Source organism: Centrocercus urophasianus, unplaced genomic scaffold (genome assembly GCF_019232065.1).
Source record: "Centrocercus urophasianus isolate 14NV4802_14NV808 unplaced genomic scaffold, USGS_Curo_1.0 seq_17, whole genome shotgun sequence".
In the NCBI taxonomy this organism is placed as follows: Eukaryota; Metazoa; Chordata; class Aves; order Galliformes; family Phasianidae; genus Centrocercus; species Centrocercus urophasianus.
In genome coordinates this window covers 25,455,958-25,482,384 of record NW_024884722.1, presented here as the reverse complement: position 1 = coordinate 25,482,384, position 26,427 = coordinate 25,455,958, and the positions used below count along the sequence as shown (strand labels likewise).

Below are 26,427 nucleotides of genomic sequence, written 5' to 3'. Positions count from 1 at the left end.
TCACCTGTTGGGCAGTTGCCCTGAAATTTCTCTAGGAGGAGGCCAAAGAAGTTCACAGAATCACACAGAATCACAGAATGGTCCATGTTGGAAGGGTCCTCAAGGATTACGATCTCCAAGCCCCCTGCCACATGCAGGGCCACCAACCTCCCCATTTAATACTAGACCAGGCTGCCCAGGGCCCCATCCAACCTGGCCTTGAACGCCTCTGGGGATGGGACATCCACAAGCTCTCTGGGCAGCCTGTTCCAGCATCTCCCCTCTTTCTCTGTAAAGAGCTTCCCCCTGACATCCAACCTAAATCTTTCCTCTCTCAACTTAAAACCATTTTCCCTTGTTCTGCAGTTATCCACCCTTTCAAAGAGTTGAATCTGCTCTTGTTTGTAGACTCCCTTTAGGTTCTGAAAGGCTGCAGTAAGGTCACCCCGCAGCCTTCTTTTCTCCAGGCTGAAAAAGTTCAGCTCCCTCAGCCTGTCTTTGTAGGGCAGGTGCTTCAGCCTTCTGATAATCTTTGTGGTTCTCCTTTGGACCCTCTCCAACAGCTCTCTGCCTTTCTTGTATTGGGGGCTCTAGGCCTGGATGCCCTATCCGGATGGGGCCTCACAAGAGCAGAGTAGAGAGGGACAATCAGCTCCCTGTCCCTGCTGGTCACCCCTCTTCTGATGGAGTCCAGGATACCAATTGCTTCCCGAGCTGCAAGAGCACACTGCTGGCTCATGTTAAGCTTTTCATCCGTCACGACTCCCAGGCCCTTCTCTGCAGGGCTGCTCTCAAGGACAGTTCATCACTGTTGAGCTAGTCAGTCTTAATGCTTCTTGAAACTTTTCCTTTGAATTGTTGTATGTTTTTGTTTGTTTGGTTGGTTGCTTCTTCACTGCAGCTTGGAATATTTGGATTTGATATTTCTAATACCACATCCTGAAGAACAGGAAATCAAAATAAGTTCTAGAAAGCAATGAATCTGTTGAGTGGGAAATGTTGGATGTTTAACATAACACCTCTGATACGTTTTGTGGTAGCAAGGGATAGCCAGTCAGTGCGTAATAATTATTTTCCAGTTTCTGTTAGCACAGTCTTGTATTCTCACAGTTGTAATTAATGTCACCATTGAGATGAAATTGTGAGAAGGCTATGCTAGCCAATTAAAATGGTAATAGGACTTCAAGATCTGTTTGTGACCATATTGATTTGCTTAATGGAAAGCTTCTCTGTGACCTTTCCAAAGCACATACTGTACTTTTTATAGATTAATCTTGTGAAACATTATTTTAAATTGTCACACAGTAAGCTTGTAGAATTTTACAAATTGCCCAAAAGATGATAAAAATGACTGTGATTTTGTGATAAAGGGCTTTAGAGCACTGCCAGCAGATCATGAAAAGTACCTCTAACAGTCTACTGGGAGTGCCCTATGGCAGAGTGAAAATTGCAGTGGAGCAATTAGGAAAAGGAAGATGTCTTTTATTAAGAGATAGGTATTTGTTGTGGTGGAATACATGTTTAAGAAGTGTTATATAGTTGTAGCTATGAAATAAAATCTAGAATGTGAGAAATCTTTAGTTGATAAAGTATAAAATTTGAAGTAAAGAGATCTGACATTTGGAAGAATGCAAACTCTATAGCTGAGTCTGTTAAATGAGAAAAAAACTTCAGGAACTGTTTTTTTCTCAGAGGCATTTATTTAGATATCAGACAAGAACCTGAACCAAACTGGAGCCCAACTCCTTTCAAGCTTTACAAATCTGAGCCTTCAGATAGAATTGTATGAGTAAGCTGTAATGGGATTTGAAATTTCTAGAGGGAAAACAGTACTTGGGGAATAGATTGTGAAAGTAAATTTTAGTGCTGGTGGAAAAAAAAAAGGCCATTAAATCTCACAATGACAGGAAATTAATGTGATTTCTTGATTTAAAAAAATAAAGGGAAAATTGTGACTCAGACTAGACAATTGCTGATCTAGAAATTGTTGTGCTGAGTCCATTTCAACAGGTAGCTTCCAAACATGTTCCATATTATATGACAAAATACTTGCTAGATTTAGTGTTACGCTAAATCTTGTCAGCATATTAAAATGAAGAGCAAGCAAAAATGAGTGTTCTCACCATTCATTATTAGGCACAAGCACTGAATCTCATAAAAATTTCTCAAATAATGTATTTGCAACACTGAAGATTTTCTCCTTTTACTACTTTCCACCTTCTGTGGATTCAGTCTAACTGATAAAACAGATGTGTAACAATATTAGATGCAGTGATGAAAGATGGTAATATTTCCAAGCTGTGGCTTTGCATCCAAAGGGAAACCTGGGTTGTTGTAGCTGCTCTCCATGTATGTATGTATGTACCCTCTCTGTAGTTCATTCTACCTCCGTGCTCACAATTCATGAACAGTTCTCAGCAAGAATGAAGTATTTCAAAGTATGCTTTGTAAAGAATTGATGCTTTTCCTCTAGATGTGTGGTGTTCGGACTTCACTTGGTGACTGTTGATTCCCAGAGGCACTGCCAATCATCTCATCAGGTCTGTTTGAGGTGATCTGATAGAATCTGTATTTTAGGTCAGTGCTGCAGGATTTTTGTACATGCAACCTCTCACTGAAATTTATGGTAACTTTGTGTAATAACTGAAGCGCGATTGGCTAGTGACCAGGCTGGGTGCCCCATTTTCACTCGAGTAGAACTCCATTAAAGTATTAACTTCTGTTTTGAGAATTCATGTGTGAAGACAGATTTTCTCTCCAACATTCACAGGTTTGAAAGAGCAAAATATTTGCATTTCCCCCAAGCAAACAGCTTGTCCGCTTGTAATGACAGTTTTCCATCTGCAAGAACTGCCTTTTTGATTCCACAAACCACCTGAGGTGAAAATGTAACTGACTTGCTTTTCTGTAAAACTGCCAAAAGTGAAATCATTTTGCCTGCAGCAAGAAAGGTTTTCATGCTGCTATATGCTCCTAGTTTTCTATAAACTACATACTTGTGATTTGAACAGAAAAGAAGAATATCTCTGCAAATTAATCTATTCTTTTGTGACACATAATGATACTTTTATTTGTAAGTTGAAGTTTCATATTCACTGGAGAAAGTCAGTTAGTCGAATTAGGCCTTCTCAGTAGTAAATACAGGCTTCTGAGTCATAAGTACACTAAAAAGCTTGTAAATAACAACATAAAGAGAACAGCAGTTGCGTATTTTCAACTCTTTTAGAAGTTAAGATATTTTTATTTAGATTTATTAATACACGTTTAAGTACATAATTTAATACATTAATACCCCCAAAATTCTTCGACCTGAGGAATCATACATCAATTACAGATGTTACAATTGGGGAGTGGGGATTCACGGAGGGAAAGGTGATGCAGGAGAAAAGAAATGACAAAGTTTTTCTCAAAAGAAAAAATAAATCTGCATGGTAGTGTTTGGGACAACTTCATCTTCTGACACGCTTCAAGGCCAAACTCAAATATGATTAATTATTTTTAAAATAGTTCAGTTTAATACTTTGATTTTTACACAATGGCTTGGCTTATTTCTTCCACATGCTATGATTCTCTTTACAGCATCCTGAAGGATTTGACGAATTATATCATGTCTCTAATCTGGTGCAGCAGAACCGCAGAAACCTGCAAGCTCCTTTCTGCATCACCTACACCAATGATGTTCCTTTCCAATACCTGGAAGTTTTTGGAATAAATCAATGTTTTGCATATCTTGTTCCTGACTGCACATCCTTTTAATACAAAAATGCTTCTGCTGCAGTTCCTTTACAGTGAACAAGCAGGGCCTTTTTCTCCTACTACCTATAACAGCATCTTAAATGCCTCTATGAAGAGTCATGTTATTTCCCTGGGAGGCTGTTCCCCCTCAGAAGGTAGAGCAGGCTTTATACTTTTTGCTTCTGTAGTCCTGTCTGAATACTGAATCACACTGAAGACATCTTGCAGTCGCTGCCCTTCTTCGCAATCACAGAGGTGTTATTAGGAGAAATGAATTTCAAAGGATATTTTACCTAGTTCTTTATGCTGGAAGGATGGACATTACTTTAATGAATTTTCATGCAGTGTGAAATGTAAAGTGAGAAAAAGATGACTGTAAGATACCCAAGTATTCATTAGACACGCTTCCCTAAAGAAAAATCTTTCTACTAGTGAAATCAATATTAGTAGGAGTAGTTTTGTTGATTTTTGTAGGGAAAAAACCATCATGATATGGGTAAGCCTTGGCTGCCTGTTTTGCTGTTTCTATTTGCGTTTCATCAAGTAATGGAGTACCGAGCACATTAGAAAAGCAATCTATATTCTGCCCTTCTGTAGATTCACTAATTTCTTTGTGACAGCTCTTTAAGTCAACATTATTTTAAAGTATTTTTAATCACAGCAACAGGAAAGATAGTGTGGAAACAGTGTTACCCTACTGGCAGATTAATGTAAGAATGTATAAAAGTTGGAAACAGCTGAAAATTGTTGCAGGAGGAGGCTCTCTAATAATATGCAGTAAAGCTTAACTCTTTGACAGTCTACGAATTGATAGTTGAATCATATTAAAGTAACACAGCAAGAACTATTCAAACACAGCTTATCAACAATTGTTTGATACCAAGAGTGCAAGAAAAAGTCATGCAGGTTATAGTGGGCATTCAGAATTTCAAGATAAATTAGTGCAGTGGTGTCTACGTGAGAAATATGTGGACCACTGTTAAATCGTGTCTTGACTTAAATAGAACCAACTAAAATGTTCCCAAAATTAAAATATTTAGAAGAGGATATTGTTTCATAAGAAATTAATTCAAAGCAACATGTTCTACGTATTGATGTGTGCTGTCACCATAAATCATCTTGAACGTATCTCAAGCACCACACTGGAGATGAGCAAAGAGACATTACATTTTCAGTGTGAAAGAATTATTAGACCGCAGCTCCAGACTGGGGCTGCAATTTTTTGATTCTGCCAGTAAATCATTTCTATAGAGATGGAATACAAAGTGTTTCAAGCCAGACCTTTAGCAGTACAGGCACTGTCAGTACATCCTTAAATACTCAGGGATAACACAATGGAGCCACAATGAGGGAAACCTCATTGTGACCTTCCAGTACTTGAAGAGAACATATAAACTCTATTTCTCTTTTAATTCCTTTCTGTTTTAAATACTGTAAGGTAGATGAGTACCAATCATCATGTAACTGATGAGGGCTGGAGCACCTCTCCTATGAAGAAAGGTTGAGGGAACTGGCCTTGTTTAGCTTGGAGAAGAGAAGGCTGCAGGGAGACCTCATTGTGGCCTTTCAATACTTGAAGAGAGCGTATAAACAGGAGGGGGAATGGCTATTTACATTGATAGTGCTAGGACAATGGGAAATGGTTTTAAGCTGAGACATGGGAGATTTAGGTTAGATATTAGGAGGAAGTTTTTCAGATGGAGGGTGGTGATGCACTGGTTGCCCAAGGAGGTTGTGAATGCCCCATGCCTGGAGGCATTCAAGAGCAGGCTAGATGTGTCTCTGGGCAGCCTGGTGTGGTGGTTGGTGACCCTGCACATAGCAGGGGAGTAGAAACTAGACAATCACTGTGGTCCTTTTCAACCCAGACCATTCTATGGTTCTGCACAAAAGAGGATAAATAAAGGAAAAGGTTTGCTATAAGGAAAACAGTCTCAATGTAGAATTTTTTGTTGGAAATAAAATCACTAAGGTGTTACTACCAAATCACAAAGTTCACAAGATCTCTTCAATGGACCCATAGGTCTGAAGGATAGAATAACAATAATGCAGTGTTTGCTTTGGAAGTGAACGTTACGTAGAGGAACTTATATAAGATAAATTTTGTAAGATCCTTAAAAATTCAATTGTTATGACTTATTAAACCAAATGAATTGATGCAGTTTGGATCTGGGTACACAGCAGTGAGATTGCTTGTAGTACCTGATTCTCTGCTTGCAGTTTTCTTACAAAGACTATGCTTATTCCAGAGGCAGATTGTGGAAGAAGATCTGTGTAGCTTCTGGGGAGTGAGGAAAGGGGGGAATATTTTCACAGTAGCCCATGAAGGCAGCACAGTGAGCTGCTGCTGTTGGAAACAGCATTTTAATTTGTAATAAGTGTGGCATCAAAATAATCTAGTCTGATTCCTACCAAGTTTTTATATTTACATAGCAACAGAAATTTCATGCATTTACCACAGTTCCATTGCTATTTTTAATATTGGGAGTCCCTCACAGATTGTTGTAACACGTTGTTCCAAATGCATGTAGGTGATCTACTGAGTAGCTTTCTAGCAATACTGTTAGTTTTTGAAGTGCCTTTTGGAGATGCTGTAATTTGTAAATCTCCCTTTAAGTATCAGCAATGCATTTGCACAAGAAAGTTCACTTGCTCTGTTATCTTAAGATCTTTTGATGCCTGTTTTCATTTCAGGCAAAATGACTGTGTCTTCTTTTATCTCCTTGCCATTGGAATCAAAGACAATATGGCTTAAGTCTTCCTAAATGTACAGCTTTTGGGAACAGTCCCCTGCCATTAGGGATAGCTCTGGACAGAATTGCTGTGAGGTGCCGTGGTTCATGGTCACAGAATAAATCCAGTTGCTTTCTCCTTTACCCTTCTCCATATGATGCTGCAAATCCTAATTTCTTTATCCACAGATGGTACCAATACAGACTTTCTAACTCTCCAGTTTACATGTGCGTAATATCTGAAAATCACACAGTGCTTTTATTAATATTGTTTTGTAATTTGCAGACAAAATATCAGGGAGTAGAAGTGCTCTTTATTTTTGTTGCATCAGTCCATTTTACTTCAAGTTGTAGATGAGTAAGAATGAGAGCTTACATGCTACTTCATCCAAAGCCAGACTTCACTCAAGGCAGCCTGGGCTCCTCTGTCCCTTAGTTCGCCAGGTGCAATGTCAGTTGCATCACAACTAGCAAAAGTGAGCTTGATCTTTCTTTGTTCAGCTGGTGTATCCTGTCAGTGTCAATGGCCTGAAAATTGAAGTATGACACAGGTACATAGTTTTCTTACTGTCACATAAAATAAATGAATGCCATGTTAACTCCAGGGTATCTATTTTTCTTTATCATTAGCACATAATCATTTGCTTCATGTGAGCTCACTTTTATGATCCGAGCTACAAACTTGAAAAATTTTTTGGTATTGCTTCCAGCATTTTTTTTCTCAGCCCAAAAAGTTTACTAATTTTTTTCAGCTTGCTCTCTCTCCTCTTTTCTCCCTGTAAATTCTTAAAGGCTTTTTTATTTTATTTTATTTTATTTTATTTATATATTTTTTTTCTATAGCTAAATAAAAACCGAAGTGGAACTGAATGTTCACTTCCGGAGTATTGAAATAAAACTATAAAACTGTTATTAGTAATGCAGATCTCATCCTGCAAGATGTTCTGACAGTCACAGTTTACAGTTTCATTTGCAGCAGGAACATCAGCATGAGACAGTCATTTCACATAGAGGTTGTTTGTTTGTTTGTTTTAATATTTTCCTTGTACATAAAGACCAGGTTTGTTTCAGTAAGTTCTTTTTTTTTTTTTTCTTTTTTTCCTCAGAACTTCTTCAAATATATTTCCAGTATTTTTTCTAATGCAAAGAATCAGGACTATGCTTTACAAACGCATGTATATGGTTATGTTTTCCTGCAGATAATTAATTTTCCATCAGTAAACAGCAGACATGTTCAGCTCTTATGCCTTGGGAGTGTATGTTTATTTTTTTTCAACTTGGTGTCCAGATTGTATATTCCAGCTCCTCAAAAGCTTAACTTTTCTGGTGTCAGATATTCTCTGCCAACACAACCAGACCACGTAGATTTGGTGATTGTGAGTCCCTTCTGGTACTTTCCCTCTGGAGCTTCTTAATTTCACTTTTTCTTGGCTTCCTTTGTATTGCCCTAATGACTCCTCTGTCTGTCTGTGGGTGACCTCAGAGATTTTGCCTTGTCTTGCTGCCTCAACTTCTCTCCTCTTAGCCTCTGCTGCTTATACTCTATTGTAACAAATGTTCCTCAGTTAATTTCTCTTACATTAGCATCTCCCATTTTCTGTTCTGTTCTTTTGCGTATTGACATACTCTTCCTTGGATTGTGTGCTTTTTCTCAACTTGTTTGTGTTCTGAATTTGAGGTTCATGAATCTGGAATTCAGGTAAAATCATGGTTAACCAGAGTAATTGTGTCTTGTGATGTAGCTTGTATGATTCACACAGTATAACTCATTTAAATAAAACCCAGTCACTTTCTGATGAGTCTGGAGAGGTTTGCATTTCTTGACCAGCATTACTCCATTCCCTTATTCTCTGTTTTAGATGTAAAACTACAGACCCTGAAAATAATTTTAATAGCAGATTTTTTTTCTTAGAATTTCCTTTCCTCAAGCAGGACAAATTAATCTTGATTTCTTTGCTTACTATGGCTTTTTTTTTTGGAATTCATACATTGATCTGTTCAAAGGGATCTTAAGAAGGAAAAGCATGGCAAAGTCAAAGCTGAAGCTTTCAGCTTTTACATCCTTTGCTTAGAACCAAGATTGTTGCCTCAATTAAATGTGGAGAAACCTGTACTGACTTCCACGAGTCAGGGTGTCTTTTAATGTGAATAAAGTCAGGAGAATCTGCCTTCCAGCCAGGAGGAAAAGTTGTGATACCTCATTCATGCCATTAGTAACTGTCCTTTAGCAGCTGTTCATGCAGTTTTACATTTCTTGTGCTAACTATTGCGTTTGGGCAAGTTATCTTACCCAAGTGCTGCCTTACTGTCTGATAAGGATGGTTGTGTTGCTAATCACTGATGGAAATGTTTGCAATCACATTAATGAATTGGTGTTAATGAGTGTTTCTATCTTCTAAGTAGAAGAGTGTGGTTTTTGCTTGCTTATTTATTTTATGTAATGGAAGTGCTGTGGACAAATGTTTCTTTTAACATTATTAATATGTTTATTATCATATAATCAGCCTAACATATCGTGTTTTTAAAAGTTTAATCTTAAAGAGATGTGTATGGAAGATAACTAGCTACATAGTGCTGCTGTAGTCACTGTGGTAATTGATTAAAAAGTGGTAGGCGTTTTCTGGAATAGTTTCAAAATATGTAAGTGGTTATTAGTGTGAAAGCTTATTGGTGGCCAAGATGTGTATTAAAGGTTATCAGATGGCTTTTACAGTCTCACTACCTTGCTAATTATAATGGGGGATTTTTGCAGATATTAGGAAAACATTGCCATCTTGTTCTTTCTCTGCAAGTAGCAGATTAGTATGGGAAAATGTCAGTTGAGTACAGTGATGTTTCTTGATGTGCAGGAGATAATGTTTCTGGGTGTAATCAGCAGCCTTTTAAAATTGATCTTCCAGCTATGAGGTAACAAGATAACAAAGTAAGGCACTCCAGTAGTTTCATGTAGTGCATTTTGTGTAGCTTTCACAGGTCATGGGAGGATTATATATTAGCTGGATAGTCACTACAAAGGTTTGAAAAACAACACAAAACTAAACATACTTAACAAAATATGTATTCTTTTTACTTAGCACTATAGAGTAGGTAAATGTTTTTCTATATTAAAGTCAGCTTAATATCGAAATAAGTAAATTAATTTCACAGAGAATATATCTTACAGTTTCTCAATTTGCAGAAATGTAGGTCAGATATTCATCTGATACACAAAAAAAATCATTAAATTAATATCCATGAAATTCATATGTTCTGACTATCTGATCATTCTTTCAGAATCTAAAGGTCTAGATACCAGTAGTCTTCCATTAGTATCAGTTCACATACATAACATGTAGAAGCAAAATATGGAGTAGTTATCTGCAAGAAGGATTCCTGAATGTTTGAGGACGAAGTTGAGCAATAACTAAAAGGTTTTTAAGTTCACAAGGTGTGAGACTCAAATATGAGGGTCTGTTTTGAATTCTAATATAAGTGAAGCTGCAGAAAAAGAAATTAGAAAAGCGTAGTTATTTAATTACAAACTGAAAAGAGCCTTCAAATAATGAATCTCCCTAGCAATGGAGTTGGGATTACATGAGGTGTTGTAGCTCTAAGTCTCCAGATATTCTACAGAAAGAGCCCAACTCTCTCCTATTTTTTTACTTTTCTTCACCTTAATCTGCAGGCGTGCATTCAACTGTGGTAAATGAGTGTATTTTTCACTGTAATACCTATTGTATTCATGGGAAATTATTAAGGATCCAAAACTGAACAGGAAATGGAAAGCATACTGGCATACTGAGTCCCTCCTTAAAAAACAAACAAACAAACAAAAAAACTGGAAGAGGACATAAGAGGGCATGTGTACTCTGATGATTCTGAGACCAATACTGTTCTTTCAGAACTTCTCATACCATCTGCATAATCTGGAGGATGTTTTGAGGAGTCAAAAGCATATAGCAAGGCTGCTGAAAAGGACAAAAAGGCAGAGAAGATGTTTTATGAGTCTCCCACTATCAGAAATTGAATGAGTAATAGTCCCAAGACAGAAAACTTTACCACATGCTAGAAGACTGGTACAGCAGCTGTCTCAGGCAAGAGAAAAATGAGGTTTAAGGAGCAGTGGTGATGGCAGGGTGAGCTCAAGGTGTTCCCACCAAAAACTAATGACAACCAAGGAGAGTGGACTTGAAGTAGAGCCAAAGCACTTTACCAGAGGAATACAGTGGAAACAGAAGTAGCAGCTGTCATCAGGCAGCAAGGAGAGCTGGATTTGTAGGCTAATGAGAAGTTCAGAGAACATGTTAATTTGACTGAAAAACTTCTGAAATGCTGATTGAATCAGAACCAGGCCTGGAGTTCTAAAAAACATGAATATGTTTTGTGGGGACAGTAGACTTGAATCCTGGGCAGACACATCTTGCTTGGAGTTTAAACTAAAGTGAAGCTTAGTTAAGTTCACTTAACTAACTAGTTTAAACTAACTTAGTTTAAAGCTTTAAGCTTTAGTTGAAGTGAAACATCCATGCATACCGGGGTGGCTCTTTGAGAGCCAGCATTTTCCCATTGCATATGCTGACTGTAAGACTGAGGTCTGTGTAGGTGAGAAGAGAGCAGGGATGGGTTATACTTCTGGAGCAGGCAGCATGCTGCCAATGGGATCACTTGCTGAAGCAGCCAAAACCAGAGGTAATGTGGAGAGGACATTGCATCCCAGCACTTTGACATCAAGAGGGGATACTGCTGCTAGGCCTCCTTGGCAGAGAAATATAGGAAGCTTTACGGGGGCTGCCACACAACCAGCAATAAGAACTAATTAAAAATGATCTCATAAACCACAGACAGTCAAAACTCATAGGCATGACTAGACCTTAATTCCCTTGCTAACCCAGATGTCTTAAAAAGACAAGAAAGATGTCTTAAAAAAGAGGCTGGTAGCAACTGCTTTAAGATAGCAGATCAATCTAAGAGGGTAGATACTGCTAAAAAGCCATTTACTAAGCTGGATTCAATAATCAAATGAGCATGCAGGACCCAGAAGGCAGCTGCCAGCTTTTTCATATGAATGCCAGGCAATGTATTAATTTACATATGATCTGAAGGTAATTTTTTCCTCCATTTCACACCTATATACCTTTAATGAACAGTAATGCATTAATGGATGTATTCTTTTATGGAGGGTAATGAGCCCCCAAAACATAAATTGTGTTTGAGCCATGCTTGGGTTAGTTTGGAAGCAGAGGCATGGAGTTTCTCTGTACTTTCTGCATCTTACAGGAGTATCTCTTCCATCTGATAATTCACAAAAACACTCAACCCTTCCAGGATTTTAACATGCAGAAATGATATTTTTATGACCATACCAATTCACATTTCATGGGGCACATAGGTTGGTAAGTTCTATTAATGTTGAATAGAACTTCCTTTAAAAAGGTTCACCCTTGACTCTAGTCTGTTAAAAGTGAGAAGCATGTTATAGGAACAGATGTAGGTGTAGGTTTTTACCACTAATTACTGTTGTTACTTGAGTGGAAGGTTCAGGAACTATTTCTGTTTCCATTTGTTTGTTTTTGGTGTTTGATGGGGGTGCTATATAAGCTTTCTGCTCTGTGCTCCCTTTATAGCACATGTCATGATACTGACAAATTAGACCTCCTAGGTAAAATCACACGCTCTTCAGTATTCTGTCATCTTCTCTTGTCTTTTTTCTTTTTGCACAAACAGCAACAGTCAAACAACCTCATACTAGGAAACCACTACTTGCAAGTGTTTCACCAAGTATTTAACTGTTTTTCTCTATCTAGTATAATTTGGTATGGAAAACAATATTTTGGCCTTTTTTTTTTTCTACAGGTTGAATTCTTACTAGCTGTGTTGTTATTCCAGAAAGTATAGTGTCTCATTATGGTTTAATTCAATAATAGATACTGTTTATAGGAAAAGCAAGAATCTACATGAAGTATTCAAAATCTATATTATCTGTAGATATGGCAGTGTGTTCTTACAGAAAAGAAATAGTCCTTTTGAGAAACAAATATGAAATGCATTTAATATATATGCAAAATACTAGCTGCATGTTTCCCTGCAGGAGAAACTTCAGAGAAACGGGAATGATAATGGGGTTCCTTTGGGCTGAAGTGTGTGGTGAGCACTGACACATTCCTGAACTAGCAGAGCTATATTAATATTTGAACACAGTGGCTTGGCTTGGCAGGTCTGACATTAAGATGTGTTCCAGAGCTATTAAATGTGTTTTTTTGAACTGGCCATGAGATGAAGCACACAGTATGAACTGTAGCATGCTTCATTTCAGGGATGTTTTCATGTGTGTCTTAAATCCATCAATGTTTCAGAAAATGTTTCTGTTTAAGTGACTTTCATTTCAGTGAGAAGAAAGTGTGTGCTTTAGTTTTTTTAATTCCTAAAACTGTAATTAATGAAAATCATTATTAAAGAGTGCTATGTTCCTTATGTTATCATTATCTTATTATAAAATATAGTCAAGAACTGTTAGGGGAAATTATTACACTTCTGTACCATAAGTGGAAGGCAGATAGTGGAAGTGAGTGGGTGTACCTGCTCCTGAAATTACAGGAGAAAAATGATGAGTGGAAATTGCAAAGTGCTTAGATTTTGAAAAAGAATTATTTATAATAGTGTTGATTATACTTTCAGCCTGCTTTCAGAGGCCAGCAGGTAGATATACATACACACTTGTGTGACGAATCATAGAATCATTTGAGTTGGAGAGGAACCTTAAAGGGTCATCTGACCCAACTCCCCTGCAGTGAACAGGGACACCCACAGCTGCATCAGAGCCCCATCCAGGATGACCTTGAGTATTGTGTCATATTTATATACAAACAATTATGTTTCTGTAGAGCCAGGCAAAGCAAGTGTTTTTCCTCGAAGAATAGCTAGATAGTGTTTGAAACAGTAAAGCTTAATTTAATCTCAGTTGATAATTTCTTTCTGTTGAAGTGAAAGTGCTTCAGAGTAAGGTATTATCCTCAGCTAAGGAGCAAAAGTGGTTTTCTTTCCTTGCTGTTAACATGAGATGTAAAAATGTAAAGAGTAAAATGAAACAGAGAAAATGTGATAATTTACGAAATAGTTTTCTGTAACAACTTTGTGTCTCACTCCAATTTATAGGAGGGAGAGGAGGTTCTTTTATTATCTATATACCCGGCGTGAGATTAAGAAACAATGGTTCAAATGTTGGTCCAACCAGTTTATTACAAATCTTAATTAGGGAAATGGGGAAGGGGAGGACGGACACTATTATGAATTAGGGTAATGGGGAAGGGAAGAAGGGTGATAGAAAAGATAGAAAAGAAGAAGCAAGGAGTCTTTATAGGAAGCAAGAGGGAGATAGTCACCACCATGGATCCAGCAAGGTTCGTAGTTCAGTTATTGTTCTGTTGATGACCATAACGACAATAAGGACAATGACCATGGTGATGATAGCCCCTTTTCAATGGTTCCAACATGGTCGAGTCAGCTGTCTTTGGAGTGACGCCTCAAATCCAAAGTGGTTGAGTCAGCTCTCCTTGGAGTGGCAGCTTCTGGCTCTGGGACCTCAGCATAAACTCCTTTGTTCCCACCTTCCGGGCCTTGCCAGCAGATAAGAGCAGGGATGCCAATCTGCATCTTGTTTTTCACAGGACACAATGGTATCATTCCCCAATTTTCCCATACCCAGCTGGAGCTGTTTAGTCACAGGCCAGATCTTCCCCCAGTGAACACTCTTGAGCACTCTCTTCTGGAGGCAAGCAGCTCTGGGGGAAGGGGCTTTCAAATGTTCCCAAAGTAATGTCGATTGTCACACGGTAGCACCCATCACTTGCCTTCTCAACAAATCAATCAGAGTCTTATCACAAGAAATACCTCAGGAAGAAAGCTTTGAGCCAAAAAACAAAGAAGGATTGTCACATTTTCTTTATTGGAAAAACATTAGAATCTAAGACATTTTTCATAGAAGAATGGCAGGTGGACCACTGCACTGTTTGCAGTGTTTGAATGAACAGTGAGATGCATTTAAAATTGCAAAGATTGCTGTTATGTCCTATGTGCAGATAATAAATCCCATTGAAAAAATTGTCTTTTAAAAAACAATGTATGCATTGAAGTCTTATTCTATGCACATGCATCTGCCTTAAAGTTCTTCAGTGATTTTATGAGTGTTATTCCATGAAAGAAATTTTGGTTGTGTTATAATTCAGTTATGAATATTTTGTTTGATTTCATGGCCCAACAATTTCCATACATGGTATGACAGAAAAGTTATGTGCTTTTGCCCTAACGGCATGTATTCTATGACAGCAATAAAGACCTCAACAGATGGTATTATACTGCTGGTTTCGTGGAAGAGGTACTTCATGGAAAAACTGATATGTTAGTTTTCGACAGGATTTAAGTTAAGTGATAAATATCAGATATTTCATTCTATTCTTAATTACACTGAGTCAACTTCTGTGTGTGAATATTACACGCACATGTGCAGTACAAGTTCAGAGCTTTAATTCTTTCCAAGAGTTTTCAGCTTTGTATACTAATGGATTGTTTAAAATACATCCTGTAACTATACATACAACAAGAAGGGAAGCTATATTTCTAATGACATTTAGGCAAAGGAAAGAAAATAGTAAGAATGCCTGAAGAAGACCAAGTGCCGGGTCATGCACTTCAACCACAGCAACCTCAGGCAGTGCTACAGGCTTGGAGCAGAATGACTGGAAGACTGTGTAGAGGAAACAGACTTGGGGGTGTTGCAGACCTCCACGCAGTTCCAGCCCAGTCCACAACACCTTATCAGCACCCGTCTGTCTGCACCCCCACCCGGCACAGGGACACGAGAGATGCATGCCATAGGGTGTAGCTAAAGTGCCAATTTATTGCTGCGCAACAGCTGCCTACATACCATCACACGCGACCGCCCCATGACCCATTAAGCACCACCCAGAACCACCCCCTGTCACTACCACTCACCTTAGTCCAAGTACCACCCACGCTAAGTACCGCCCACAGGGGTATTGGTTGATGCTTGGCTGAACTTGAGCCAGCAGTATGCCCAGTAGGCCTAGAAGCCCAATGGCTCCTGGCTTGTGTCAAAAATAGTGTTGCCAGCAGGAGCAGGGGAATGATCATCCCTCTGTTCTCAGCTCTGGTGAGGCCACACCTCGAGTACTGTGTTGAGTTTTGGGCCCCTCACTACAAGAAAGACATTGAGGCCCTGAAACATTTTCCCAGGAGAAGGGCAATGAAGCTGTGAGGGGTCTGGAGCACAAGTGTTATGAGGAATTACTGAGGGAACTGGATTTTTCAGACTGGAAAAGAGAAGGCTCAGGGGAGACTTCATCGCTCTCTTCAACTACCTGAAGGGAGGCTATGGTGAGGAGGGGGTCAGCCTCTTCTCCCGTGTAACTAGCGGTAGAACTAGAGGTTGCACCAGTGGAGATTCAGGTTGGATGTTAGGAAATACGTCTTCTTCAAGAGTGGTCAGGCACTGGAACAGATTGTCCAGGGAGGTGGTGGAGTTATCATTCCTAGAGGTGTTCAAGAAACATTTAGGTGTTGTACTGAGGGACATCGTTTAATGGGAAATATTGGTGGTAGGTGGACGGTTGGACTGGATGATCTTAGAGGTCTTTTCCAACCTCAGTAATCTTATGACTCTATGATTCTATTATTTTTGCACATGTTCTGGTACACATGAAAAATGGCACTATACATTTGAAAAGAAAATTCTGTCTCATGTTGCTTTTTGAGCTTTTAACACTTGCTCAAACCATCACCACCGAAGAACCATCCGCCTTTCATGGCATACAGTGAGCTAATGTGAAGGTAGCACAACTTCATTTGGGTCCCTCTGCATACGTATATTGTGCATACATATATCCAGTTTTCCCCAGTGAACTTAAAATTCTGAGTTAAAACTTTTCTGCCACAAACAAGATAAACAAGTTCATTACAGACTGAATTTTTAAAAATGGAAAAGTATTGTTAGTTAATGTTTACCTGAACACTTGATCAATTGTCTTAAATTTTACAATAATTTTGTCCTTACTCTTCAAAAAGAATGCTAGAGCTTTAGAAATACAAAATGAATTTAATGGTAATGCTGGAGGAAAATCGGAAATGAGAAATCTCAGATTTCTTTAGCCCTCTCCTTATAAGAAGCCTGTTTGCTGATTCAATTATGAGCAGTCCGAGCTTTGTGTGTTCAGCATGCTTTTAGGCCAGATTTATGACATGGTAAGAAAAGGATCTGCTCAAGAGCCAAACCTAAGGTAGTTCTGTTAGCTGTATTTTAATTAGTATTGCTTTCTTGAAAGCCCTAAGACACCCCTGAGTGCTTACCCATACTTAAGTTACTCTGTATCTGTGAGACTGGAGCAGTAAAGGAAGAGAGCTAGGAACATTTAATGATCTTTAAAACATCACCTAAATCACCAACCTCTTAACGAAATATATTTAAGGTACTTGAAGTCTGATGCTGATATTTTAATAACAAAAGTGAGGGGCCATAACAATTTCTAAGGAACACTGGAGCACTGAGCAGTCTGCAGTGACTGATGTAGAGGGCTGACTGACATACAGAGAGGAAGTTCTCATTTTCTGTTGACTGCTAAATATAGATATTCTGATTTTGTTGGTTTCTTTTTCCTCTTTAATATTTGTCCAAAGGACAAGAAATTTGGACCATCTGACATTTACATCTGACTCAAGTCCTGTTTCCTGGATGCCAGCTAACATCTGGTACTGTGATGGCTCAGCCCCATTTACCTCATTGGATCAGCAGTGTGTATTACAACACTGGGAGCTTTCTGAACTAGTGGAAAAAACATTGTAAAAAAACAAAACAAAACAGTTTGAGAGACTGCAGGAAAGGGGGGGGGGAGGGGGGGAGGCTGCAGTAGAGCAGTCCTGCCAAACCTGGATACTAACAATTAGTTCATCCTGTAATCAGTATTAATCCTTAATATAGTATAGATATTCCAAGGTCAGCAATGGAAGTTTAAAAAGAGACTCTGCAAACTCCAACTGTTCCCTCCTGGATCTCCAAAGTGTAAATCCCAGTTACACCCATCACCAGTCCTGGCAAAAGATAGAGTAAGACTCCCCAGAGACACGCTGTGCTACATGGTCTGTTAGCAGTGAATACCTTGGGAGATGTTCATTCACCACATCTGTGTTAGTTGTTCTGCAGGTGCAGGAATACATAGCACACACAAGTCTCTATCCAGCCCTGAGCCTTTCTCCTCACCTTCTTCCTGTCTGCAGATTGTCAGCAGGAGCAGAGGCAGCTACGGCTCTGGATCCTACATCCTGTAGATTGGTGTCACACAGCTCCTCATGTGGCTGAGAGAGCACTGTCGTGTCCAGGCTGCTCTAGCTAGTGCCTGCCAATATCTTTTTTTTTCTCTTTTGATTCTTTCCCTTTACTTCAGTTGTAGTCCCCAGGTTTTCTTTCTTGCTTCCTTTTCCGTTCCAAGGTTATTTTAGGGTTTGTCTGCTCTAGAATCGGGAGAAAATAAGATTTTTTGTTTCACTAGTTATTACTAGTTCTTTGTAACTTTCATACTGTTGAGTTGTGGTTAGCTTTTGCTTGCATATTTTTTTCTTGTATATGCATTGTAGCTAAATTCTTTCAAATTCAGCTGAGAGAAATAAAGCAGGCTTTATAATGATATTTTTTTCCACCTGTTCTGTAAAATACTAATTTTTGCATGTGTACGTTTCCTGTTTCCACATTTCTGTGCTTGTAAATAAGTTATGATCACCAAAGGAATATTTCTGTTGCTAACAAGAAGCACCTTGCTGTCTTGTGGTCTGATATAAATTATTCATTGTTTTTCATGTAATCTGCTCTTGATCACAGGAACTTGTTTTCTTACTTCTTACAATAGCCAACAAATCTTCCTATGTGTGAATTCTTCAGAATGTGTTTGTGCACTGTAAAATTTTTAGCTTTTCTAATTTATGAACTATTTATTTATTTATCTATTTATTTCAGGGGGGAAGTGGCTGAGCTCAGTATACAGCATTATATAAACAAAACTACATTATTTTCTGTATTAAATTAGCATAGTAAGTACTGTCTCTCCACTATATCATTCTGCTGCTTAATTTAACAAGGCCTTGAGACATGCAGAGCTCAGTAGGCATGATGAAAATGTAACATGATAATAATAATTGCTTAGAAGAGAAAAGTGACAGTAGATCTAACACAAAATTGACATAAATTCATGGGTCTTAACTAAAAATGCCTGTTGCTCAAAAATGAAATTTTTCTAAACACCCATTTACTGCATTTACTATGCATTCAAGAATAGAAACTCATTAATGCACTGAAAAGCAGTGGTAGAGTTGATAGAGGAAAATGGCAGAAGCTGAGGTTGCACAAGCATGCTGTTCTGGAGTTGGGAAGAAACATGAAGTCAGCAATGTTGTATGTGATGTAACACAGTAGTAAAGAAGTCAGAAGACAAGATCCTCTTTCAGCATCTGATGTTTGTCCCAGTTCTGTGTCAGTAACAACTCCTTCCCTACAAAATACCCTTCTCTTTTCCTCCTTTTTCCCAGAACAAAATTTCACATTTTCCTGATGTTTTTCTGATTTTCTTAGTGAGAACTTCCACACTCTGGATTTTTTTTCTCTGACTTGGAATACTTGAGTTGCAGTTATTTCTCTTTTAATTCCTTTCTGTTTTAAATACTGTAAGGTAGTTGAGTACCAGTCATCATGTAACTGATGAGGGCTGGAGCACCTCTCCTATAAAGAAAGGTTGAGGGAACTAGGCTTGTTTAGCTTGGAGAAGAGAAGGCTGCAGGGAGACCTCACTGTGGCCTTTCAATACTTGAAGGGAGTGTATAAACAGGAGGGAAATGGCTATTTACATGGGTTGATAGTGCGGACAAGGGGGAGTGTTTTTTTTAAGCTGTGACATGGGAGATTTAGGTTAGATATTAGGAGGAAGTTTTTCAGACGGAGGGTGGTGATGCACTGGTTGCCCAAGGAGATTGTGGATGCCCCATGCCTGGAGGCATTCAAGGGCAGGCTGGATGTGTCTCTGGGCAGCCTGGTGTGGTGGTTGGTGACCCTGCACATAGCAGGGGAGTAGAAACTAGACAATCACTGTGGTCCTTTTCAACCCAGACCATTCTATGATTCTGTGATTCTGTTATTACTGTTCTGGCAGCTCACTGGGATATTGCAGTTCTACAAACACAGACAACATTTATTCTCCAAATCAATGGCCACGTACATAGGTGAAATTGTTGGACATGTATTTATCGGTGATGTGGATTTTGGGTTTTCACATCTTTTAAAAAAATTGTTCCTAACTGCATAGCCAGGGACTTATCTTACAAATTTTGCTAGTTTTGATAAACTAATATTCTCTGAGAATTGATTTCAAAGCATCTATTTTTGATGATACTAAAACCAAAATGGAACAGAGACTTACTGTCTTGATTTGAATCACTTAGAATAGAGAATAAATATGTTGTTTAGCATTCCCCGTGAATCAGGGCAGAACAAATCTTTTGTGGATTCTAATCTAACTCTGAGACATTATTCCTATAACACAACTAGTAGGCTGAATTATGTTCACTTCCCTATGTCGAAGCTTATGATTTATTCAGTTTCAAGACTGGAATAATAGAACTTTGTACTTGTGCTGCTTGTATATAAATCTTTACTATACAAGCCCAAAGTAATGGATATAGCTGATGTTCTTTATTCATATTCCTTTCTGCCAACAACAAGACTGTATCAGACAGCATGTGCTAAACCAGAACAGAGGTGGGGATTAAGTGATTATGTGGCTTTGGAAAATTGTACAAGTATGGTTTAAAGGATCACTGATATTTAGAGGAATGTGTTTTGACTACAGAATACTTTGCCTCCAAATCTGCCAAGCCTCCTGTAAAATTTGAATACAGGAATAATACAATGAATGTAATAACACTTTATACTTTCCCTTTCTGTGCAGTGGACATGGCACATATTTGCTCTGCAGCTGAGGTCAGCAAATAAACACTGATTTGTAAAGCCTAAATGAATAATTTGAAACTGTTACTCGTGTTGTCTTAAAGCGCTGAGGTGCTGCAGTGGGATTTGGCCACAATTGTAGCAGCTCCAGAAGGACAGGACACTCTACTCTTAGGTTTCACGGATAATGGCTGGCACAGAGGGTAGAAGTTGAGTTCAATTACAAGCTGTGGTGGGAATTGGTCCAATGAATGGAGAATGCTCTGCCTGTGTCCTTCAAGCTTTAGATTCCTTCTGCACCATCTTTGTATCCTGCCCCACAATGAATCCTTTTTGGCTGGCTTCTCATATTAGTCCCTTTTTCCGGATGAGAAGTATTCAGGACAGCCCTGCTAAGGTTTTTTAATGACATTTCTATTCTTCCTGACTTTTAAACTGTAGCCCTCAGACAGTCTTCAGGGCTTTTTCCTCACTCTATATATTTGCTCTTTTTTCTTTTGTAACAGAGGTATGTTGACTCTGTCCTATTGAGGCGGGTGAAAAAAATGATGGCTGTGACAGAAAGGACAAGCTTCTTTCAAGTCTTTTTTTTAAAAAAGGTAAGAATGGAAAACCTTTTCAGTTGAAGTCAGCTTTTTGTTGTTAATCTTTGGCATGAGGAGGTGGAGGCAACCATCGTTTTCCTCAGCAGTGTTATAAATGCGTGAGTAACTTTGGCTGATTTGGCTGATGTATAAGGCAATCTGGGACAGAATTATGACTTTGAAAGGCTTTATGCAAAACCCTTGTATTTTCTAGAAGTGCTGGATAGTTATAAATGTAGTCCAATTAATATAAAAATAGAAGAGCATTAGACTGTGTTGCTACCTGCCTTTGCTCACAGTGCTTTTGTAGGAGACAGAATTATGTCTCAGTACTCTCATTTTTGTGTTCATCACCTTTTATAACTTGTTGCTTAATTTGTTTAGTATTTATTATGCTAAAATTAACATTAATTATGCAATAATATGAATGTAAAACTTGTTTCTGTGATGTAACAGAATTGCTTGTGAGACATAATTTTATCAATAGCCGTTGCCCAGATAAAATGTACTGTATTACTGCAGTCCTTAGTTATATCTTTATTTCCAGTGTGTGACATGCAGTCAATCTGTCATGTACTGGGAAGTACACTAATATATCAAGGAATGTGATGGGATAGAACCACAGTACTGTGCCAAAGCACAGGGATACCTGCTGCCTTGCGCAGCCTAATGAGAAGCAGTCTGTAATGGTGATATGTTATCCTCCCATCTGGCTCCCATCCGGCCACATCCGTTTTGTAAGTCATGCAGTTATGTCATGAATCCAAGTAAGGAATTACTTTGAAAGAATATCTTACAAGCTTCTTTTGGTATGTTTCAATTTCTTACATAGAATCTGAAAAATATTCTAGTATTGACAAATTACAAGATAAAAAGGCATGATAAAGAGGGAAATGCATCAGAGAAAAGCTGCAATGGATTTCTGTGACGTAATTTCATATAATTTAATCTATGTTCTTTAACTGTGATTTAATGGATAAGAAGCAGTGAGCTTGAATTTCAGGAAAAAAATATCCAAATTATTAATCAGAAAATATTTGTATCAGAAAGGACGAAAATAGATTGCCAGGAAGAGCGGTACAATCTTTAGTATTGGTGTTATTTAAGGAATACATTAGACACAGAATGTGTCAGAAAGAATTGAATACAGGCACCTGGCAAGGGGATAGAACTAATCAGTCCTCTCTCTGCCCCCCCCCCCAACCCCCACCCCCCACCCCCCACCTCCTCCTTTCCCTTTTCTTTTTTTTTTTTTTGGTCACTGGAAGCTATGAAGGCACTGAAGAAGTAAAATGATAGCATATGTAATATCTTTAGTTTCACATATGGAAATACAGGCAAAGACTTTGCACAAAACGTGATGGGAAATTTCTGTGCAGCTCCATGGAGATTTTCATTGAGCTGATTCCTCAGTATTACACATTTACAGATTAATTACAGAGTCTCAGTAATGAACTAGAAAGGAGATAAATAGACAAATGTTAATTAAATGTGGGTTTTTCTTATTGTTAAGGAAAATCCACTTTGAACTCACTTAAATCTGTTAAACTCCTTAGAAAATCTCAGTCCCCAGAACTATTTTATAACTAGCTAATATAACTTTGAATATAGGGAAGGAAAAAGTAGCATTACACTATGGATTTTCTTTTCTGCTATTATCTTCTTCAACAGGTAATTAATTTGTTAAGAAGGAATTGGGGTGCCTAGTGGACTTCCTCTGAGGTTAGGCAGTGTATTTGTGTTTTCTGTCTTATAACCATCTACCATGTGCTGAAATTAAGAGTTCTTGACCTCAGAAGTTTAAAAACTGGAGAAAAATCGAAACAAACGGAGTTGTTAAAGACGTACATTTTTACATGTGAGAATTTCAGAAAAGCCTTAGGGGATATAATTATCCATTTCTATTCAAATACTGTGTAGATTCAACTGCATAACTTCTTTTAACAGATAAATCCCAGAGGTTTAGGGCTGCTCAGTAGTGGAGTGGCAGAAGAACCTGTCCTATTCTCATATGGAGTAGTGTAAGATTAAATATTTCGAAAGCAAGTTAAACCATTATTTCCTTTGCTTGGCAGAGTCACAGGGCCATTCAGATTCACAGACTGCACGCAGTCAAACCCCACCACCTACTTTCTGACAATGCTTCATAAAGCCTTAAAGTGTAGAAGCTCCATTCCAATAACACTGAGATTCAAGTTCATTAAAAACACACATTCTTAATTCTTCAAAGGAGTATTTTTTTTCTCTTAAGGACAGAAATGAAAGAGCTGTAAACTAACTGTGAATGTGGGTTACTAGCATTATGATAACAATTTTTTAACCTTATTGTCTTTCTTGGAACCATTTGTGATTTTCCCCCAAAAATATGTGCTGTGAATAACCGTGAAAATGTTATTTCAGTTTCAAAGAGGGAAGGCTGCAAGTGTCAAGTGTATCTCATGAATATTAATTGAAATTGAAATATTGCCATTTATCAATACTTGTGCCTCAAAACAATTAGCATGAGACTTTTAGTATGAGTTTTCTACAAAGAACTGCTATCAAGTAGTTAGTTTCTCCGTTCTCAGAACTGAAACATTTTCCAGACCAGATTGTATGGTAAAGAAACTACAATATAACTGAAATATATGGTTCTTGGAGTGTGCTAATTATGTTTTCACTGGCTGCAATCTCAGAGGTACCCATTCTGATGTTCTGCTGATAGGTTTATCAGCATTTCAAGTCAGAGTTGGAAAATAAATCCTAAGAGAATACAAGTACATCCAAGGCTTTTTGCTCTGAACTTTGTTGAAGGCTACCACCACATTAGTGAAAGTGTTGTTTGTTCAAGAAAATGTTTGTCATTATAGGACCATTATGCCCTGAGAACTTCAGGGAAGGTCTCTAGAAAGGAACTTTCCTTCCCTGCTTTTGCACCTCCCTTTGGCACATTGTCCCTGAAGAACCTCTGGAGGCAATGTCACAGAATAATGTGGTTCTGTGACATCTTTGGCCTGTAGATCCATGTTAACATTAAGACTTAATTTTCTTTGTGCATTCGGCCAAATTTGTGTCTAGTGCAGAGGCAGCAGCAATGACATGACTATTAAGTGAAGCCAAATGAGCCTGCAGTATGCAGTGGCTTTTTTTTCCATCATCTCTTTTTACTGCAGGTGAATGAAACACAGTTTTTTTTACTTAAATACAGTTTAAATTGGTTGTTATCATACTGATTTCATCTGGACTAGTAGCAACATGGAATTGTAAGTGGGCATCTAAAAAGTGTACTGCCGGTAATTTTAATTTACAAATGGTCCAGTTAAGAATTTCTTATCAAGAAAAAGCTCCTGTCAGGCTTCAGAGTAAACTGATCCTGAGCATCAGGACATCAGCATGTAGCCAGAAATGATGAAACTTGTCAAACATCCATATCCTGTGTATTGGAGAAATGATGACTTAAATCCAGAGGGAGATGTTTTAAGTAGGAGGGCTGTTAGAGTTGCATCAACATGAGGTCTGCAGGTATTTTAAAAGCATCAGCATTAAGCTGACAGGAGACATTATGGAAAGTGATTTGAGGGGGTGGGATATAAGTAATAGGAAAGGAAAGAAGTTAACTGAAATACAATTGACTCCCAAGGCAGTGAGAATTATGTGCATTGGAACTGGGATGCAGCAGTAGGGTTTTCAGCCTGGTGGTTAGCAAAGTTACTTCATAGTCACAGTGACCATTTAAATTCCTTTAAATGAAGTTCAAAGCAGAGAAGAAAAAGCAACAGGGTAAATGTTCTGTTGGAGTTCATGACAGAACTGTTAACATCCCATCTTCCCTCTGTATTCTAGAGCCCTGCCACCTTGCCATTTCTTACATGACCAATATCATACACCCTGTATTGCCAGTTTACTCCATTTGGTCAGGCTGATATGTCATCTCTTGGTTAACCTTGATAAAGCAGCCAGATTTGCAAATGCGGAATGTCAGTGAGCTCTGATTTATGGCTGCAAAGGCTGTGAACTGCCAGCTTTGTGGAGAAGTGGGTGGGGACCAAGCAGAGATGGTTCCTGTATCTTTTCAAAATAGGAACATTTAGAACAGATAATTTTAAAAACTTAGATGTGTGAAAGTGTATGAAATATTGGAGAAAGGTGAGAAAAGGGTAACAGTAGCATCTTAACAGATGTAAGTATATGTAGTTTTGTTAAAAGTTCTTGATTTTTTCCAGCTAAGTATCTAACCTGGTCTCTTGCTCTGGTTCATGATGTCAGTCGTGTTTTATTTCCACAGTTTAAAAATATAGTTTAGATTCCTCAGAGACGTTTAGAACTATAATGCTATAGTAGAGGGTAATAAATGGCTAATAAGATAATCCACAGATATGAGGGCTTTTTAAAACTGTATACAGATTATGCTTATATACCTGCTTCAGCATGCCATAGAGTGCTGGATCTGCCTCCTCACTTTGTTAACCAGAAGAACAGCATACAAACACTGGAGCCAGAACTGGGCTTAAACCCTTATACTTTTCTCATTTCTGTGCTGTGCATTGAGGTGATTTATTTGGACTGAAAGCGTAGGATGTTAAGGAGACTTGGCAGAGCAGCAAAATAGACTCTGTGTTTGGGGACTTCGCAGAACTGTTTGGTTTTGAGTTTTTCTCATCTTGAAAATTTAAATTCTATTCATCATAAAATTTGTTTAAGTTCTAAATGGTTATGCTGTCTATTTAGGTGTATCTTCTAATAGGTCTCATATAATCAGAAGTGAGTGAAGACTCTTCCAGTACTCATTTTTACGTACTGGAGAAAGTATCCCAAGAATACTGGAAGCTGTTGTTGCTCAGAGGATAGCATACTGGTGAATAGTTGTTCTGAGCACATTAATGTGTGGCTTGGTTGCTTACTTGGTATTACAGACATATTTTTTGTTCTGCAGAGGATACCTGGAAATTATATCCTATTCCATCTTACTTGTTAACCATGCAAACATCTAAGCTTTGTGAACAGCAGAGTTGGTTTCTCTAAAGAGAGAGAGAGAAAAGTACTTGGTGTGTATCAACATTCCAAATTAATTCTCAGCAGCTGTTTTAGAATATTTTAATAATATCTAAGTTTATTTTGATACAAAATATCAAGATATTAATACTTGGATGCAATAATAAATTAATATATTACTATTAATATAGAATAAATTAATATATTAATACTTGGATGTAATAATAAAAATTACCTCAGTGTTTCTGTAGTAGTAACAATGAAAGCAAGAAACAGTGATTGAAATAATAGTCACTCATCTTTAGATTGATTATTCTTACAGGTATGGAATGATATTTTTCTATTTATGTGCTTGAGTTTGTTCTAAAGAGCACTACAAATAAGTGTTCAGAGGCCAAGAATTGAATGTACATAAAATGATTTTTTTAAGTCTTCCAAAGTGATCTCCATC

At 38.0% G+C, this 26,427-nt stretch overlaps 1 long non-coding RNA gene across 2 annotated transcripts in view; it reads left to right on the top strand.

Annotated features, from left to right (window-relative positions):
- LOC122159892 overlaps window positions 1-26,427 on the top strand; it is a 199,930-nt gene that overhangs the window by 42,504 nt on the left and 130,999 nt on the right. For both annotated transcript variants that reach the window (XR_006168694.1, XR_006168693.1), the window contains exon 4: window positions 20,928-21,020. This is a non-coding gene — a long non-coding RNA (uncharacterized LOC122159892). The remainder of the gene's footprint in view (window positions 1-20,927; window positions 21,021-26,427) is intronic.